The sequence below is a fragment of the Bubalus kerabau genome, chromosome 7, assembly GCF_029407905.1.
Source record: "Bubalus kerabau isolate K-KA32 ecotype Philippines breed swamp buffalo chromosome 7, PCC_UOA_SB_1v2, whole genome shotgun sequence".
Lineage (NCBI taxonomy): Eukaryota > Metazoa > Chordata > Mammalia > Artiodactyla > Bovidae > Bubalus > Bubalus kerabau.
Genome location: NC_073630.1, coordinates 3,703,482 through 3,723,751, shown reverse-complemented (window position 1 = coordinate 3,723,751; position 20,270 = coordinate 3,703,482). Strand labels below are relative to the sequence as shown.

General features: G+C 37.8%; 2 pseudogenes; one reads left to right on the top strand and one right to left on the bottom strand.

Annotated features, from left to right (window-relative positions):
• Window positions 1-162: 162 nt before the first annotated feature.
• Window positions 163-2,002, bottom strand: LOC129657363 (olfactory receptor 5D13-like; annotated as a pseudogene).
• A 10,307-nt stretch (window positions 2,003-12,309) lies between these two features.
• On the top strand, window positions 12,310-18,293 carry LOC129657362 (olfactory receptor 4P4-like; annotated as a pseudogene).
• The last annotated feature ends 1,977 nt before the right edge of the window (window positions 18,294-20,270 follow it).

Below are 20,270 nucleotides of genomic sequence, written 5' to 3'. Positions count from 1 at the left end.
AAGTGGTTGAACGATGTATCAACAAGGGAATTACGTTAAATGTGTGCACTGTTTTCCTTCCTAAAAATTGGAATTTGAAATGGTATTAAAAATGCTACAAAACTTGGACAGTTCTCCACAGTACTCTTGTAAATGAAAAAGCAAACCTAAGCCGTTTTACAATCATTGACATAATAATTTGGTATTGATGAGCTTCCTAGCAGTCTCTTTCACATCTTTGTTCCCGAGGCTGTAGATCACTGGGTTCAGCATGGTGATGACCACTGTGTAAAAGACAGAGGCCACCTTGACCATGAGCCATGAACTCCTGGAGTTAGAAACACAGTAGAGGAAAAGGATGGTCCCGTGGAAGACGGTAATGGCAGTCAGGTGGGAGGCACAGGTGGAGAAGGCTTTGTGGCGCTCCCCAGTTGAAGGCATCTTCAGGACAGTGATAAAAATGAAAACATAGGAGGTGAGAATAATTATCAGGCTGCTTATTTCATTAAACGTGGCAGGGACTAAAATGATCTCCTGGGTAATGTAGGGGTCAGAGCAGTAAACAGCAACAATGGCCACGTGTTCACAAAGTTATTTATGATATTATTTCCTCTAAAGGACAATTCAGATAAAAAGTGGGTAAGAGTCAGGGAACAGACTGTACCCCAAGAGTATGATGCACCCACCAATAAGGAACAAAGCTTCTGGGACATGACAGCTGTGTAGAGAAGAGGGTTGCAAATGGCTACAAATCGGTCATATGCCATCAGTGCCAACAGGAATGTCTCTGTCACCACAAATATGGAGGCAAAGAAGAACTGTATGATGCATCCTGTGAAGGAGATGGTTCTGTCTTCCACAATCAAGTTTTCTAGTAGCTTGGGTGTTAACTACTGTTTGAGTAACAAAGATCAACGAAGGACAAATGTCTGAGGAAGTAGTACACAGGGGTGTCGAGTTTGGGATTTATCTTGATATCATTTATCTTGGGATCATGCCCAGGTTCCCCAGCACAGTGACAGAGTAGATGGTTAAGAATAACAGGACAAGGGGTATCTGGAGTTCTGGATATTCTGAGAAGCCCAAGAGAATGAAAGTGACTTCAGCACTCTGATTTTCTTGGTTCCTGTGGACAAAATATAAAAGTTGATTCAGAGAAATCTGAAGCAAAATTTGAATGAAATGTAATGTTATTCCCTCAGTATTGTAGGACGTTTTTGTGACTCCATGGACTGTAGCCTGCCAGGTTCCTCTGTCCATGAGATTCTCTGGGCAAGAACACTGGAAGGGTTGTCATGCCCTCCTCCAGGGGATCTTCCTGACCTAGGCATAGAATGAGAGTACTTATGGGGAAAAAGAGTGCATTGAATTATTATTTTTTTAATTAGCCTCTTTCCCTCCAAAATGCCTGTACTGTCGTTTTCTGACATTAAATTCATTCTTTTCAAAGCTACTTCCTAAATTCTTAGCAAAACCTGAAATGGTACTCAGTATAAAGGGAAGTCATTCCACATAGACTTCTCTAAAAATTCTATATCTCATTAGGAGTTGACAGTAAACACTCTGTTATTCTCACTCAGGTTTTATAACTTTATACTCTGAGAACACATATAACACTTCAAGATTTCCTGTACATGTATAACTATGTCATTCACATATTCCCCCACTCTTTTCTTCAGTTATTCCTTTACATTCTTAAATATGTGATTAATTCCTGATTCCCTGAAATTTGTTTCAATTTAACATGCAAATCATAGAGCACATATTCTCTAACTGAAAACACTTTTTCAAAAAGTCAGGATGTGTTCCCTATGTCTATGGTAACAAAGTTTGAATAGTCCAGGGTTGAAAGGGAAATCTTCACCAAAGATGAATACAATTTCTTATGCACACTTGTTCCTTCTTCCCCACACTCCTTCTCCACACGTGTAGCTTTTCACTCCACCTCCCACACTCTGTACTTGTCAGCAGGCTTGTGGCCAATGTTCCCAATCACCCATGTAGTCCAGGAAGTGTCAGCCATGCTCAGCTGTGAGCACAGGTGCTGTGCATAGTATTTATCTTCTTTTCTGTGCAATTACCCTGGAATAATTTTCCCATTGCAGACCCACTATGTGCTCAGTCCTGTAACAGGCATTTTAGAAACTATAAAATTATAAAATCTCAGCCTTAATTTGTTTCTTAGAGCATTATTCCAGGATATAATCCATATAAGCACAAATGACAACTTATAGTTCTTGTTTATTATTAAAGTTTGTATGTATAAAGGTAATGAAAATATTGTGATCCAGAAAAAAAAATTTCCTTGTGATGTAGCATGGTGAACAATAATAAATGTGGTGAAAGATAAATAATCAAAGACTTCTAGTCAACTAAACAGGTAACCTGGCAGTTAGATTTATGCACATGCTTGTTTGCCTCCTGCAAAGATTAATGAAGTATATTAGGAATATATTATATTCCTTTTAAAGTGAAATAAAAATCAACTCACCTGAGTGTAGAAGAATTTGACTGGCTCATTTAATAAAGCTTCTTTTCTAAGTTCAATGGATTCCAGAAAAATTTATGCTTAGAAGTCATTTTTTTTTAATATAGTAATAAGTCTTAAAAATAGTTAACAGGAATCTAGAGTATATTGCAATGAATATTTCAGAAAATGAATTTCTCTTATAATGTATTAAAAATATATTCAGGCTTGAAAAGGACTGAGAAAAGGACACCAAAAAAGGAAACCAAAAAAGCTGAACCCTAACATCAAACTATAACATATATATGCCACCAAAACCCCAAGGAGGTTAACCTTAGAGAATATTATTTAGCTATTGCCTTGAGACCACAAATGGGGCAATTAGATGAAATAATGCCCTTGTGATACTTTGGTTGCATATGCATTTTTTTCCAAAGTTTGGGGAACAATTTCATCATGCACTCTAGTCCATTGATCTTTTAAAAATGTTGAACTAGACACTACATTTTTGCCTTTAAATACTTGCAAAATGCAGAAATACACAAAAGCAAAATCAACTATTGGGTAACAATCCAAAGATTCTTAATTTTTGTTGAATTTCTGGTTGTTCCCTTGTATCTGTGGGCTTCCCTCATAGCTCAGTTGATAAAGAATCCTCTTGCAATTCAGGACACCCCGGTTCAATTCCTGGTCAGGCAGATCCCCTGGAGAAAGGATAGGCTACCCACTTCAGTATTCTTGGGCTTCCCTTGTGGCTCAGCTGGTAAAGAATCCGCCTGCAATGCAGAAGACCTGGGTTTGATCCCTGGGTTGGGAAGACCCGGTGGAGAAGGGAAAGGCTACCCACTCCATTATTCTGGCCTGGAGAAGTCCATGGACTGTACAGGCCATGGGGTCACAAAGAGTCTGTCACAACTGAGCGACTTTCACTTTCTCTGTATCTGAGGGACATATTGATGTGTTTGGATGTAAAACTTATACAATATGAATCATATTATAGTGTTTTTTACCCTTTCTTTAACATTGCATTGTGAGTTTCATTTTCTGTAAAAACCATTGGTTTTCTTAAGATAATACAACTTGCATTACTATTACAAATATGAGCACAATTCTTTTTTATTCTTACATTTATTATTGAAATTGCAAAAAAGCTGGTATTCTATTTTTCAGTTTATAGTCTAGGTTTATGGGAAGTATAGTATATTTATTATTTAAGAAGCTGCCATATCTTAACATATAAACATCTCAACTCCAATAACAGTTTAACAGAACAGGGAGCAGCACTTTTTTCTGGAAAAAGCTGTACAGTAAATACTTTAGCCTTTGTGGGCCACATAGTCTCAATTTCAGCTATGCACTTTTGTATCTCGCAGCATGGATTCACCTGTAGGCAATATATAAATCAATAGGCATGACTCTGTTCCAATAAAATTTTATTTATAAAAGACAGTAGGACAGATTTGGTTTGCAGATCACATCTTGTCAACGTATGCAATAGAAGGCATTTAGTGATTGTTCCAAGTCTAAAATTATTTCCAGATCAGTAGGCAGATGTCCTCTGAGTGGCAATGCAGAGACTTAAGCTTGTTCTCAATTATGGCTTATGATAATGTGACTAGGTGCATGTGTGTTAAATCACTTTCGTGGTGTCTGACTCTGTGAGAGGGTATGGACTGAAGCCCACCAGGCTCCTCTGTCCATGGGATTCTCCAGGCAGAACTCTGGAGTGCGTTGCAGTGCTCTCCTCCAGGGAAACTTCCCAGCCCAGGGATAAAACCTGTCTCTCTTGGATTGACAGTTGGGTTGTTTACCACTAGCGCCACCTGGGAAGTTCAACAGTGGGATTGTTATGGTATAATTATAATGTAGTGAGAGAAATAATAATTTGCTTTAAAAAATACTACACTTTTCTGCATTGCCACTGTGCATATTTTTGTGTTTTGCTTATTTATTTTTCATTAAGCTTTTGTCAAGCATATTAAGAGTGTTCTTCACATGTTGAGATACTTGAATAATGATCAAGATATTTTCTGATCAATAAAATCACAATAGGACTTTGAACTTTGAGTCAAACTATAGTGTTAAGATAGATTGAAGGGATAAGAAAGAAAAACAAAAGACATTTTAAGCAGAGAAGACAGTCTGAACCAAGGTAGGAATTTGAATGTTCAAATTGTTTTCAATTAGAAGTAGAGTTTATGCAGGGCAAACTTTGGGAAATGGCAAGGGACAGAGAAGCCTGGCATGCTGCAGGACATGGGGTTGCAAAGAGTCTTACATGACTGTGAGACTGAACAACAACAAAAAGTATGAGATACGATCAAAGGACCAGAGAATCTAAATCGTGTAAACAATGCAATTAGGATTAGTACTGATGCTGGGAGGGATTGGGGGCAGGAGGAGAAGGGGACGACAGAGGATGAGATGGCTGGATGGCATCACTGACTCGATGGACATGAGTCTGGGTGAACTCCGGGAGCTGGTGATGGACAGGGAGGTCTGGCGTGCTGGGATTCATGGGGTCGCAGAGTCGGACATGACTGAGCAACTGAACTAGACTGAACTAAACTGATTGCTGAATAGAGTTGAAATAGAGTTCTATGCCCACAGGACACGTATGTAGTAATGAAGAGAATGTGGTTGTAAAACAGTGTTGACAATGGGAATGAAATGGACTCAGTTTCAATATTATAATCATGGCATTCAATGCAGTTGCATTAGTAGTTGATGTAAACAGAAAGAAGTAACTCCCACTTTCATTTTGTTTCTCCCACTTTAATTTTGTTTTAGAAACAAACATTATGTTCTTGACAGCATCTCATTGCAGACGAGTCAGTGATTCCTGGAAGCTAGTAATAATTACACAGGCACCTACAATGAGAAGTAGTAAACAGTGAGGTGTAATGTGGGAGCTAGAGCATCTGATAAACCAAAGGCCTGAAGACATCTGGAACACGGAGGGAAAACAAAAGGAGACTCTTACCACTGTCTTCAAATATTTCAAGGCTACAATATGAAAGAAACACTGACCTTTTTTCTGTGTCCTAAGGGCAGAAATTTAATTTTAAATGAATTAACTTTTAAAAGCTGCAGGAAGCTAATTTCAGACCAACAACAATAAAATAATTTTCTTTTTTTTTCTCCAGTGTCAATGAACAGAATAGTGTGAATGACTCAGAGTCTCTGGGTTGCCCAGTTTCACTAAAAGTATATAAGAAGGGGCTCTAGAGACAGAAACTTTATTTAAACAAAAGGAAGGGGGATACTCTTCTGGAAGAATGCAGACAAGATATTAAACTCCACAGTGTCTCTCTACCTTTCCCATGTTCTGTGACTGGTCCTCACAATGGCCTAGAGCTTTCACTAAGATCACTTTTTGCTTGGTGTTCCCAAAATACTGTTTTAAAATTATCTGTATAATTCTCAAAATCCATAATTTACACATCTGTAACAGGTTGGCTTAACTACTCCATCTGATAAAAAATCTATTACTATAACTAAGTAGTACATTCTAACCACCTTAATACATAAGGATTGAATTAAATACAAACTTTATTAATCTTTGTCTATAACTGAGGAGGGGCTTCCCTGGTGACTCAGATGGTTAAGAATCCTCTTGCAATGCAGAAGACCCAGATTTGATCCCTGGGTTGGGAAGATCCTCTGGAGGAGGGAATGGCAACTCACTCCAGTGTTTTTGCCTAGAGAATTCCCACTGACAGAGGAGCTTGGTGGGCTCTAGTCCATGAGGTTGCAAAGAGTCAGACACAACTGAGTGACTGAGCACAGCACATAACTGAAGAGATCATTCCTATAAGTGTATATATGGAAAGCATGCTTAAAAAAAATAAGAAATTCAATTCAAAAGAGCCTCCTAAATTCAGTATGACATGTAAATACATAATTTTAGATAGATCCCTGGTGGGTCGGATGGTGAAGATTTGACCTGCAATGCAGGAGACCTGGCTTCTATCCCTAGATTGGGAAGATCCCCTGGAGAAGGGAATGGCTACTCACTCCAGTATTCTTGCCTGGAGAATTCCATGAATGGAGGAGCCTGTTGGGCTATAGTCCATGAGGTCATGAAGAGTCAGACACGACAGAGCAACTAGTGCTTGCACTTTTTTCCCCTGCATGTATTTATGTGTAGATACCTCTGAGAATGGCAAGTATGAAGTGCAGGCCATCACGGGCACCCTGGTGTCTAGTGTGCACACAGGCAGTTTTATTTATCTTTCTTTGATCTGGTCTGGGGCTCCAGTCTGGCACATATTCAGAAAAGATTAAAGAATTAAAGTAAATCTGATAGTCTCAGTGCAGTATTATTTCTTATTACACAAGAGGTTATTTTTTCCACTTAAGTTTATATACAGTTTAAATACTAGTTTGACACAATGGGAAGGAAATGTTGGTTTTATTTTCCCCAACATTCCCAGTTTGACCCTACATTATCTATCTGTGGTCTCATTCTCACAAAATTACATAGTAATTGGTAGAATTTTTTCATAGGATCTAAGAGTATAAAGTGCTAATAGCTCAGTCATGGTTGACTCTTTGCAACCCTGTGGACTGTAGCCCGCTAGGCTCCTCTCTGCCTGGAATTCTCCTGGCAAGAATACTGGAGTGGGTTGCCGTTCCCTTCCCCGGGGTATCTTCCCAATCCAGGAATCGAACCCAGAATCTCTCACATTCTAGACGGATCCTTTACCTTCTGAGCCCTAAGTAGCATAAAATCCCTCTGCAAATTAGTAGCAAAGAGTATGAATTTGTCTTTCCCTAACAAGTGATGCAATGGCACCCCACTCCAGTACTCTTGCCTGGAAAATCCCATGGCTGGAGGAGCCTCGTAGGCTGCAGTCCATGGGGTCGCTAAGAGTCAGATACGACCGAGCGACTTCACTTCCACTTTTCACTTTCATGCATTGGAGAAGGAAATGGCAGCCCACTCCGGTGTTCTTGCCTGGAGAATCCCAGGGACGGGGGAGTCTGGTGGGCTGCATAGCCCAGTCTATGGGGTCGCATAGAGTCGGACATGACTGAAGCGACTTAAGCGACTTAGCAGCAGCAGCAACAAGTGATACAAATAGCATATCCACTAGATGGCAGAGTGACACTGTAATTTAAATCAAGGCACAAATAATGTGCATTGATTGATTGCTTTAGAGAAAGTAGCAGAAACTGATAGAAAGCAAGATGTTCGTGGTTTAAATATAACTTTGAAAACATTTTATTCCATGAAGGAAAAATGTGCTCTGTCATGTCGACCGACAGAGGATGCTGAGGCCACCAGGCCATCAGCACGGCTCCTGCACCCCCACCTCCCGCTCAGGCTGCTGAGCCCTGAGGAACTCTGGAGCACAGCTGCACCCTGAGGGAGCACAGGATAGAAAAGAGCAGGGCACTGGCCCTAAGTAGTCAAGGTTCAGCTCAAAGGGATGATTTCAAGGAGCCCAGACTGTTCCCTCTCCCAGGCACAGAAAGCCCTAAATTCATTAACGTGAGCTTTATGGTTTTAATTTCTGATAATCTTCTGATGGTCTGACTACCTGGATTTTGTTGCAAAAATGCATATACATCCTGACTCCTCCCTTCCCTTTTCAGAGCAGTTTCTCTGAACTAACTGAGAAGTTGTCTTCCAGGTTTGTGTGTGCGTGGCCACTCAGTCATGTCCGACTCTTGTGACCCGATGGACTGTAGCCCACGAGGCTCCTTTGTCCATGGGATTCTCCAGGCAAGAGTATTGGAGTGGGTAGCCAATTCCTCCTCCAGGGGATCTTCCTGACCTAGGGATTGAACCTGGGTCTCCTACATTACAGGTGAATTATTTATTATCTGAGCCACCAGGGAAGCCACTTATTTTCTAGGTTTAAGTCCATAGAATAAAAAATAATTTTGTTTTTAGGTTTTTGTTTTTTGTTGTTGTTGTTTGTTTTTTTTTTTGGCCCATTAGTAATTTCATGTCTCTTTTAGGAATAAGGAAACCAGTGTTCAAAGATGGCAATTTACTAGATCACATTCAAGCAGCAATTCACCTTTGATTTTTATCTTTGTTTTTCCAATTTTCATTTTTGAACTAGGAGTGATATATAATCACATAGTTTAGGTAATGAAGAGTGTTAACACTTCATCTCAATTAATTTTATAAGAAGTAAATACACAAAAACAGGGTTAATAATATGTGCAAATATTAGTATAAATATTAAAATCCTTACAGAAGCAAATACTATTAATATATTACAAAAACAAGAATGCATAATGAATTTATAATGTTATTAACATATATATAATTCAGTGACAAAGCAAAAATATTAACAAGCCATAAACTATAAGAGATGAGAGGAGAAATAAAAAGACTCTAAATTCAAACTAAAAACAATATATTATATATTTATATATATATATATATGATTGTGTTTCTGTTATAATCCCAAATGACACAATTACATTATATCACAGAAATCTACTAATAAGGAATAGAATTTTTTCCAATCTTTCTTAAGAAGTTTTAAAAATTGACTATGTCTTAGCCCATAAGTAAAACACAATAATTTTAATAATAAAATTATCATTTATTCAGTTCAGTCCCTCAGTCATATTCGACTTTTTGAGACCTCATGAATTGCAACACGCCAGGCCTCCCTGTCCATCAGCAACTCCCGGAGTTCACTCAAACTCATGTCCATTGAGTTGGTGATGCCATCCAGCCATCTCATCCTCTGTCATCCCCATCTCCTCCTGCCCCCAATCCTTCCCAGCATCAGAGTCTTTTCCAATGAGTCAACTCTTCGCATGAGGTGGCCAAAGTATTGGAGTTTCAGCTTTGCATCAGTTCTTCCGATGAACACCCAGGACTGATCTCCTTTAGAATTGACTGGTTGGATCTCCTTTAGAATGGACTGGTTGGATCTCCTTGCAGTCCAAGGGACTCTCAAGAGTCTTCTCCAACATCACAGTTCAAAAGCATCAATTCTTCGGTGCTCAGTTTTCTTCACAGTCCAACTCTCACATCCATACATGACCATTGGAATGACTAGATGGGCCTTTGTTGGCAAAATAATGTCTCTGCTTTTCAATATGCTGTCTAGGTTGGTCATAACTTTCCTTCCAAGGAGTGTCTTTTAATTCCATGGCTGCAGTCACCATCTGCAGCGATACTGGAGCCCAAAAAATTAGAGTCTGACATTGTTTCCACTGTTTCCCCATCTATTTCCCATGAAGTGATGGGGCCAGATGCCATGATCTTCGTTTTCTGACTGTTGAGCTTTAAGCCAACTTTTTCACTCTCCTCTTCCACTTTCATCAAGAGGCTTTTTAGTTCCTCTTCACTTTCTGCCATAAGGGTGGTGTCATCTGCATACCTGAGGTTATTGATATTTCTCCCGGCAATCTTGATTCCAGCTTGTGCTTCTTGCAGCCCAGTATTTCTCATGATGTACTCTGAATATAAGTTAAATAAGCAGGGTGACAGTATACAGCCTTGACGTACTCCTTTTCCTATTTGGAACCAGTCTGTTGTTCCATGTCCAGTTCTAACTGTTGCTTCCTGACCTGCATACAGATTTCTCAAGAGGCAGGTCAGGTGGTCTGGTATTCCCATCTCTTTCAGAATTTTCCACAGTTTATTGTGATCCACACAGTCAAAGGCTTTGGCATAGCCAATAAAGCAGAAATAGATGTTTTTCTGGAGCTCTCTTGCTTTTTCCATGATCCAGCAGATGTTGGCAATTTGATCTCTGGTTCCTCTGCCTTTTCTAAAACCAGCTTGAACATCAGGAGGTTCACGGTTTACATATTGCTGAAGCCTGGCTTGGAGAATTTTGAGCATTACTTTACTAGCGTGTGAATTGAGTGCAATTGTGTGGTAGTTTGAGCATTCTCTGGCATTGCCTTTCTTTGGGATTGAATGAAAACTGACCTTTTCCAGTCCTGTGGCCACTGCTGAGTTTTCCAAATTTGCTGTCATGTTGAGTGCAGCACTTTCACAGTATCATCTTTCAGCATTTGAAACAGCTCAACTGGAATTCCATCACCTCCACTAGCTTTGTTTGTGGTGATGCTTTCTAAGGCCCACTTGAATTCACATTCCAGAATGTCTGGCTCTAGGTCAGTGATCATACCATCATGATTATCTTGGTCATGAAGATCTTTTTTGTACAGTTCTTCTGTATATTCTTGCCACCTCTTCTTAATATCTGCTGCTTCTGTTAGGTCCATACCATTTCTGTCCTTTATCAAGCCCATCTTTGCATGAAAATCTCCTTAAATATTATTTGGAAATATTAAAAATATGTCATAAATATAAAATAAGACATGAATATAAAAAAGAGATTATGCCAAAAAAGAGTTGGTTGGACTCAAGAAAGAGATTGTAAAAAAAAAAAAAAAAAAGAAAGAATTTTGTGAGAAATCAAGGTTAAATTGCAATGTAGAAAAAAAGGGATAGGGGACTTCCTTGGTGGTTCAATGGTTAAGAATCCACCTTGCAACACTGGGAACACAGGTTCAATCCCTTGTTGGAAACTAAGATCCCACCTGTGGAGGAGCAACTGACACCCCCCACTGCAGTGAAGAGCCCAGGCAGTGCAATGAGATATCCCTGTGCCACAGCTGAGACCTGATACAGCCAAGGTAACTAAGTAATTAAAAAAAAAAGATAGGAGAAACAAACATTGCATGATTTCCCTTACATGAAATAGAAGAAGAAGATTCACAGAGGCAGAGTATACTAAAGGATATCAGTGGCAGAGGGAAAGGAGGATGAGGAGTTATTACTTAATGGGTGCTAAGTTTCTGTTTGGAGTGATGAAAATGTTTTGGAAATATATAGCAATTAAACAATATTGTAAATATAAACAATGCCACTGAGTTGTGCACTTAAAGTTGTTACAAGTGTCATTTTTAAAAAATGTGAACATTTGAGGAATATGGTCTCTGGAGCTTGAATAAAATGCTGTCAGAGAAGAGAAAATATTGTCTCCAAATGTTACTGAGAAATAAGAAAAACGTAAGTAACCACAAAAAGACTTGGTGTTACCTTCCATTACAGGGATGAGGTATATAAGGGAGCAATTTGGGTAAACTGTGGACAGAAAAATCAACCGTGAAAGACATTGAGGAAAAATGGACAACAGATTGTGGTAACTTTTCAAAGTGGTTTTATTATTGATAGACTACAGGATATGCAGGCTGGAATAGCCAGCACGCTCCACAAACTGAATTGAGGCAGCATCAATGTTTTCCTTTTACCTGCAACAAAGAAAGAGTTTCCTTCTCTTTCTTTGCCTCTTCTTTCTGAGGTGTGCGTATTATGAGCTTTCTTTCCAGGTCATCTGAGTTTTCTCACAATAGTCCCCCAATGAAAGTTGTACTTAGTTTCCATATACACATAGGGAAAATATAATTTAGTCAATATAATTATTTTTAGGTCTTTGAATAATGTTCAGAAAAGTTCAGCTTCACTTTGGTCACATTATTCCAAAGGGAATTACCAAACTCACAGAGATACTTCAATAAATGTCTGCAAGTTAAATATCTCCCTGGTAAAGTTGCTTAGAAATCAGATAGGAACCTTATGTTGTCTTTGTTTTAATGTTCACCATAGAATATAATAAAAGTGCTATTTAAAGAGAAATAAAGAATAGTTGCCAACATAAATGATGGCACCATTTTGTTCTCTTAAACATTAAAATAAAACTGGGAAAAGCCTTTTGAATTTGCTTAAGAAAAAAACTGGACACGTTACCTTAGAGAGCAGGTAACTTCTATTTTCAGATTTCTACAGAATTATTTGTATAATGAGATGTATTACTTCATAGTCATAGAATTTACTGGTTAATTTACATTATGGTACTGTGAAATATTACATGTACCTGAGATTTAAGCCAAGTGAGTTGGACATGAATTAACTTTTCTTTAATCAATCCACAATTAATCAGATCAATATTATTTTAGAATTTATTATTTAAATATAATTTAATGATCATTTGCCCCTTGGCTAATGTTTGTTAGGAGACTTTAACCACATTTTCATACAGTCAACATTTGAAACTATTGCTCTATCTACCTGGTAACACAGAGCATCTCTTTCATGGCTACACATTTTTTGTACAACTCATGTGTGATAACTTACCCTTCCTATGTCAATTGCATAAAGTAATAAAAATGGCAGTGATAAACATTTTTTCATAACTTGGGGAATGTTAAAGGGAAGCTAGTAAAGCAGAAAGTCTGTGACTTAAATTCCAGTAAAGGATACAGAAAATCTGTTAAGGAAAAACTCAAGAAGTACAAAGTATGTTAAATCACTCTGCACTTACTTACTAGTAATTGCCTGAATGTGCCATATTTGTAGCTTGAGTTTCTCACTCCTGTATTTAAAAACACCACTTATTCTATTACAAGTTGGCCAAGACAGGGCTGTCTATTAAAAGAGGAGGTTAATGAAGATGATCTGAATAAATATTCAGAATAAATGAAAGAGGCTAATAGTGCATGGTAAGATTTAGTTCTGTACAGTTTGGAGACCACCCAGGTTGGAGACAACCAGGGTTTTAGGGCAAGTGACTGAGTTTTAATATATAAGACTACTCTTAAAGGTCTAGTCTCCACAGTAAGCCAAGGGAGTGAGAAGTGGGGGAAGGTTACAGGGATGGATTTATGTGACCTTCAAATGATTTTTTCTAATAGAATACTAGGAAAAATTAGAGAGCAAATCTAAGATGATCTTTCAGAGTCTCTATCATTCTGAAGTAAATTTTATTATAAGCATTCTGTGTTTTTATGTCTCTTAAATACATGACAAAATAATTATAATGATAATGACATGTAATTAAAATGAATTTTCATTTCATTCTATCAAATATTGAAATAAAATTTATTTGACAAATGCATACTGAATACTTAAAATAATCAAAGTATAGAGTGAGGATATAATGGGAAAGCCAACAGAATTAATAATTTAATTCATGATGAGACACACTCCCATATAATTGATTAAATGAGGAATGTATTGTATAATCTAATTCATCATATCCTTCATAATTTGTCATTATCCAGTCACAATCTTATTATGGGAGAACTAGATAACTAACTTACTAAATGAGAAATTCAATAAAGCCTCCTGGATGATTTTAGTCTTTTTTTCACCTCGCACAATTCTTGACACATGGTAATTAATAACTGGTTAATAACTTTTCCCACATCCAAGATCAGTCACTCAGTCATGTTTGACTCTTTGCAACCCCATGAATCGCAGCACACCAGGCCTCGCTGTGAATCACCAACTCCCGGAGTTCACTCAGACTCACGTCCATCGAGTCAGTGATGCCATTCAGCCATCTCACCCTCTGTCATCCCCTTCTCCTCTTGCCCCCAATCCCTCCCAGCATCACAGTCTTTTCCAATGAATCAACTCTTAGCATGAGGTGGACAAAGTACTGGAGTTTCAGCTTTAACATCATTCCTTCCAAAAAAATCCCAGGGCTGATCTCCTTTAGAATGGACTGGTTGGATCTCCTTGCAGTCCAAGGGACTCTCAAGAGTCTTCTCCAACACCACAGTTCAAAAGCATCAATTCTTCGGCGCTCAGCCTTCTTCACAGTCCAACTCTCACATCCATACATGGCCACAGGAAAAACCATAGCCTTGACTTGACGAACCTTCATCCAAAAGAGATGAGTTTTATTTTCCTTTCTTTAGAGATTAAACAAGTAAGATGGCTCAGAAAGTTTATATAATCTGTTCCAAAGTCAAACATTCACTGTTCAACATAGATTTGAATGGCATAAATTTTGTTTGGTTTTGTTTTTCATTATGTCCAGGTTAGGGAGAAAATGAGGCATTGGCCCTAACTCTCACCAAGATAAGATTGTTTTAGAGAGATAAGCTAAAGCACTTAACAGTATCTGGTAATTATTAGAAAAAAAAATACGAAGCAAGGTAGATAGTTCTAAGAACCACAAGACTTAGAATATTTGAATAACCATAGCATGGTGGGCTGTAGTTAGTGAAATCTACCTGGAAGTAGTAGATTTCACAGAGTTTAATACACTGTGATAGTACTGAGCAAAGATTGGTTTGAAACTGCTAGTCCAGGTTCACTACTTCAGGGAATCATTAGGGATTCCAGAGAAGAATACTTAAGTTTGAACTATAGATGATGGAGCCTTCTATATACCTGGATTGGATAAAAGGAATCTAAAATATCAGGCTATAAAGGATCCAAAGAAAAGGAAAGCTGGAGGAGTTGTGTTTCTTTCTGAGACTGGATCAGTTAATCTGAAAGGAAATGAGAAACAATAACCTGGAAGGGAGTTGTAAATTTATTCTAATTTGTTTGGAAAATAATAGTCATCAACATCCAGCTATTGACTCCTCAAAATTTACGTCGGAACCATGGACAAGGAGTTAGGGTCCAGCAGAGATCTTTAAACATATAGTTTAACTCCCATTGCTTATTGATGCCTAAACTGAAATACAAAAAAGGGATGTGGTATACTCGTGCCAACAAGTTAGAAAATAGTACAACGAGATGAAGGAGACAATATTTTGCTTCATTTTCCAAATAGTCCAGTATTTTAAAGAATACCTTCTGTTGATATAATTATTAATTTTTTTAAATATGAAAATGACGCTTATAGACATATGAGGCACGCTTTCTTATCTTCCATAGAAATACCTGAAAATAGGGAAAATGCTTTCAAGTTGTTCAGGAATATAGATTATGGTTTTGAGTCATGCATTAAGCAGTTTTTATATTTTAAATGCAAATTAATTTGTAGGTATTTTTCACATATTCCCTCTCTTTCTAATGGCCTAGGCTGAGTGCATTTTCAAGATTAAAATTTTTAAAATAATTTTCAATTTGTCTGAAATATTCAAGTATTGGTAAGACAAAAGAATCTGCATTTTAAAAGCTTTTGTTTATTTTCTTGGTAATTCATGATCATTTCATTGATTTTCCACTTTTAGTCTGCAAATGCACTTACCAAAATGGCATTTACATTGTCTTTTTCAAATATGATTTGACCTGCTATCTGATAAAGAATCTCAGAGGTAGGATTTTAGACAAATAGTAAGGGAAAAGACGCTGAGAAGATATAAGTTAATTGATCAATTCATGCAGTAAGTCAAGTATTAAATAAAGAATAATCTGTGATTGAATATATAACTTACAGTGTTTCCCACCAAATCAGAAGAATATAATTTAGGGGAGAAGTTAGAATAGAGCCCTGCATTCTTTTAAATTATTAGGAATTATTTTAAAAGCCTAAAATGTAATTGTTAGTTGAATGAGATGGTTTATTTGACCACTACAAATATCCTCTCTTCACTATTCAGTTGTTACATACTTAAACGTCATTTTGTGGCCACTGATGTTGACTCTCATATACTAGATAGATTTGCAGTTTTTCTCTTCCAAACCCTACTTTTGGTACACAGATTTGAATGGCAATTTCACTGAAAATGAAAAATAAGGAGAGGAGCATTACAGATTTGAAAATAAATTGTGACTATATTGGTTCTGAAGTTTGGAGTAAATGAAATAAAATATTTTAAATACTAAGGCCTTGTGTTTTATATAGTTGAAATAGAGAATTTTGGTGTGATTTAGTGGAATGATTAATTCTCAGTAGTTCTCCCTAGTCTATGCTTCTTGAACTTCTGCCAGGAGAAAGGTATTGGTTTGTTCAAAGGCATAATAGTTATGAGCATATTATTAGAGCTGGTTTTACATTACTTTACAGCAGTGACTAGAAGGAGGAGGAGGTAAAAATAATAGGAATGGAAGAGAGAAAAGCCAGCCTGGGATACTAAGACATGTGATATAGGAACAGAAAGAAGCAAACGTTTTCAGGATGACTGATTATTAGGAAGAGTTGAACAGCTTGAGGACATCGCTTAGAAATAAGCCAATTTATGCAAGTGAGTAAGACACTGTATGAGACTAAAATTCAAGTGAAACCTACTATTAACCTCAAATGCCTTACTGAACGTAAAAAACAAATATTTTTAAAGTTTGAGGTGATACCTTTTGAAAAAATAGAGGTAATTATACTTTGCTTGTTATCCTTTTGTTTGACTATAAAATATAATATTCTATCTGTAAATTAAGCACATTTGTAAATTAATAATATTTGTAAGTTAGGTACAACAGATATATAGCTGATTTTGGCCATGTATATAGTACTTTGGCCACCTCATGCGAAGAGTTGACTCATTGGAAAAGACTCTGATGCTGGGAGGGATTTGGGGCAGGAGGAGAAGGGGATGACAGAGGATGAGATGGCTGGATGGCATCACTGACTTGATGGACGTGAGTTTGAGTGAGCTCTGGGAGTTGGTGATGGACAGGGAGGCCTGGCGTGCTGTGATTCATGGGGTCTCAAAGAGTCAGACACGACTGAGCGACTGAACTGAACTGAACTGATATACCTCATGATTCCAAATTGGTTGATTTTTTCTATTTATCACATTTCCACCTAGGATAGATGGAAGGAAATTTCTCACATAACATTATCCACATATTAGTGCTTTTTTATTTTCTCTCAAGGTTTCATTTCTGTGTCTATTTTCTCAATAACAAATAGAATAGGAAAGGGATGACTGATTTTTTTCTACAGTACCATTTCTTGAATTCAACCAGGGCATATTATCCAGTTATGTTTGATAATACATGCTAATAGAATGGTTGCATAAATATGCTGCATTCTACAGGGTTAGTTTTTAAATCAGGTATCAAAGTTGTTTATCAGGAATTAATATTTTCCAGAGAGGGACAAAAAGAATGCAAGGAAAGCCTTTCAAAATAAAAATCAAATCTTTTTCTTCAAGTTTTGAATGCTTTCCATTTTAAAATGCCCATGACAAGGAATAATATACATCATTGTATTTACATATTTGTAAAGATTGATAACTATTTAATTTCAAGTGGCTACAAACTGCTCTGAGTCATAGAAAATAGGAATAACATCACAGAATTTATTCTCTTAGGACTTTCTCAGAAAAATTCTCTGGTTTTTACTGTTCTTACTTTGTTACATTGCAATTCTGATCAGAAACCTACTTGTCATGATTTCTATTGCCTCCAGTCAACTTGTGAAGCAGCCCATGTATTTCTTTCTGAGTCACCTCTCCCTCGCAGACCTTTGTTACACCTCCACTGTGACCCCCAAGTTGATTGCTGACTTGCTGGCAGCAAAGAAGATCATTTCCTACCACGGTTGCATGACACAGCTCTTCACCATGCACTTCTTTGGGGGGATTGAGGTCTTCATCCTCACAGGGATGGCCTATGACCGCTATGTGGCCATCTGCAAACCTCTACTCTACACTCTGATCATGACCAGACAGAAGTGCGTTGCCATGATCGCTGCTTGCTGCGCTGGGGGTTTCCTGCGTTCCTTCGGTCAGTTTCTCCTGGCCATCTTTTTACCCTACTGTGGCCCATGTGTATCCTTTGCTGAAATTGGCCTGCACTGACACCATCAGAATTGGTCTCCTTGTCATTGCCAACTCGGGCCTCATGGGCCTGGTGACTTCTGTGGACTTGTTGATATCCTACACTGTGATCTTGTCCACTGTCAGGTCCTACTCTGTAGAGAATCGCCGCAAAACTCTCTCCACCTTCAGTTCCCACAGCACTGCGGTGGTCCTCTTTTTTGCTCCTTTATTCTTCATTTACATTTGACCAGCAATTACTTTACCAGAAGACAAAGTGTCCGCTCTTTTTTATACTATCATTGCTCCCATGCTCAATCCTCTAATCTACACACTGAGAAACTTGGAGATAAAGAATGACATAAAGAAATTCTGGTGCCATATCGCAGTAAGAAAGGAAATGAACTAAAAGATACCTCTGATTTTCACCGCTGAACTTGGTTGAATATATGGATTTTCTACAATGAAGACTTTAAAATGTATAACGCTTGCCTTATATGTTTCTTTTTGTTTCATTTTGTTTTAGCAATATATAGATTTAAGTACGAGCGAAAGCTTACAACTCCCTGGATTTATCCAGACTCTGCTGTGCTCTTTTCTAGTTTTCTTGTTTTCTTATTTATATCTCCTCTTCCCCTCTGATCTTTTGGCTGTGTAATCAATTTAGATATTTAGCAGTAGACTATCAAAGACATCATGTAATACAAATCAACACTGAGAACCTATACAGCCCATTCTTGTATGTGACTTTAGTCAATAAAGCCAATCCCAGGTAGCAATGATTTAGAAGATAATTCCAACATTTTACTTGCATGATTTAAAAAGTATTCTAAAAGACCAAATTTTGGGCCTGCAACTATATTTCTTAAAAATATAGCTTTCTACTCTGATAATTTTGTAGCCAACGGTGATCTGGAGCTTCTCATATGTCCAACACCAGTATTCTTACCTAAGTCCCACAGCAATCTCTTTTCTTTTGTTCAAAGGAACCGTGTTTCCCAACTCTGTCCATGTAAATGTGAACTGCAACTCTAGCTAATTCTAGCACCTGATAGTGTATATTTGTTATGGGCATGTGTTCTGGACCCAGAATTGCTTACTAACTATGAGGACTAGGACATATGCTCAACAAACCATCCATCAAGTGATAATAATAGCCCAGCACACAGTCTAGTGAGGATATGTGCAGGACTGAAACACTGCTTGGTCACACAGTAAGTGCTCAACACGTATGAGCTATTTTATTGCCCAGTCTCCTGTTATGAATCAGAAATGTAACCCTTCTGATAATAACTTTCCTTTGCAGCAGTGAGGGTGTGAGAATGGGGCTCATATTAATGTCATGCTCCTATTACTAGGCTTCCCTGGTGGCTCAGACAGTAAACAATCCACCTGCAATGTGGGAGATCTGGGCTCAATCCCTGGGTGGGAAGATACTTTGGAGGAGCTCATGACAATCTGTTCCAGTATTCTTGCCTGGAGAATCCCCATGAAAAGAGGTACCTGGCAGGCTACAGTCCAGGGAGTCACAAAGAGTAGGGCATGACTGAGTGACTAAGCACAGCACAGTGTGCAATGGGCACCTATTACTCTTGAAATTAATCTTTTCTTAGAGTGGGCAAGTGGAGAATATCACACAAAGTCAATGATCACATCTTTGGCACTGTTCAAGTCAATAGCAGTTTTTCCAGTAGGAATTTAAGGTCATCCTGGAGCACCTTTGCCCAATGTCAGATATGACTAGGAGTAAGATCAGGCCACTAGATAACTGATTAGGAATGGGTAGAATCTCAAAAGTCTTTAAAAAACTTCGTGGATATGATGTACTTGCATGAGAATTTATTTTCAAGTTGTAGAGAGAGGCAGGTTAGATAAAAATGAGTTGTCAATGTTGAGGATTCTTAAAATGTGTTCATAATATAAAAAAGAAAAATAGCATAGTTCTATGACTCAGTTGAAAGTGCCCAACAAATAAACCTAAAAATATTATGTGCTAGAAATTCTTATAGAAAGATCCTAACATATTTGCTTGTTGTTGTTTTAAACCTACTTCTTGACAGCTCTCTGAAAACTCCTGGATAGGGCATGCACAGTATACATGTCAGAGAACATAACAGAGCAGGAAAGTGAAAGATCACTTTCTGGTGTGAAATAAGCAGGGTTTTTAATAAGACCAGCCAACCCTCAAAGTTTCCCTCTGCGACAGAAGCCCTATCCTCCAACCAACCAGACTTGTATTATTGACAAATAAAACTTCAAAAATTAACACAAATGTTTCTGTTTTACTTTTATTCTTGGAACAAAAGTTGTGAATGTGGATTATTAAAATACGTGGAGTCTGCAGCAACATGGATGGACCAATAAATTATCTTACTAAGTAAAGTAA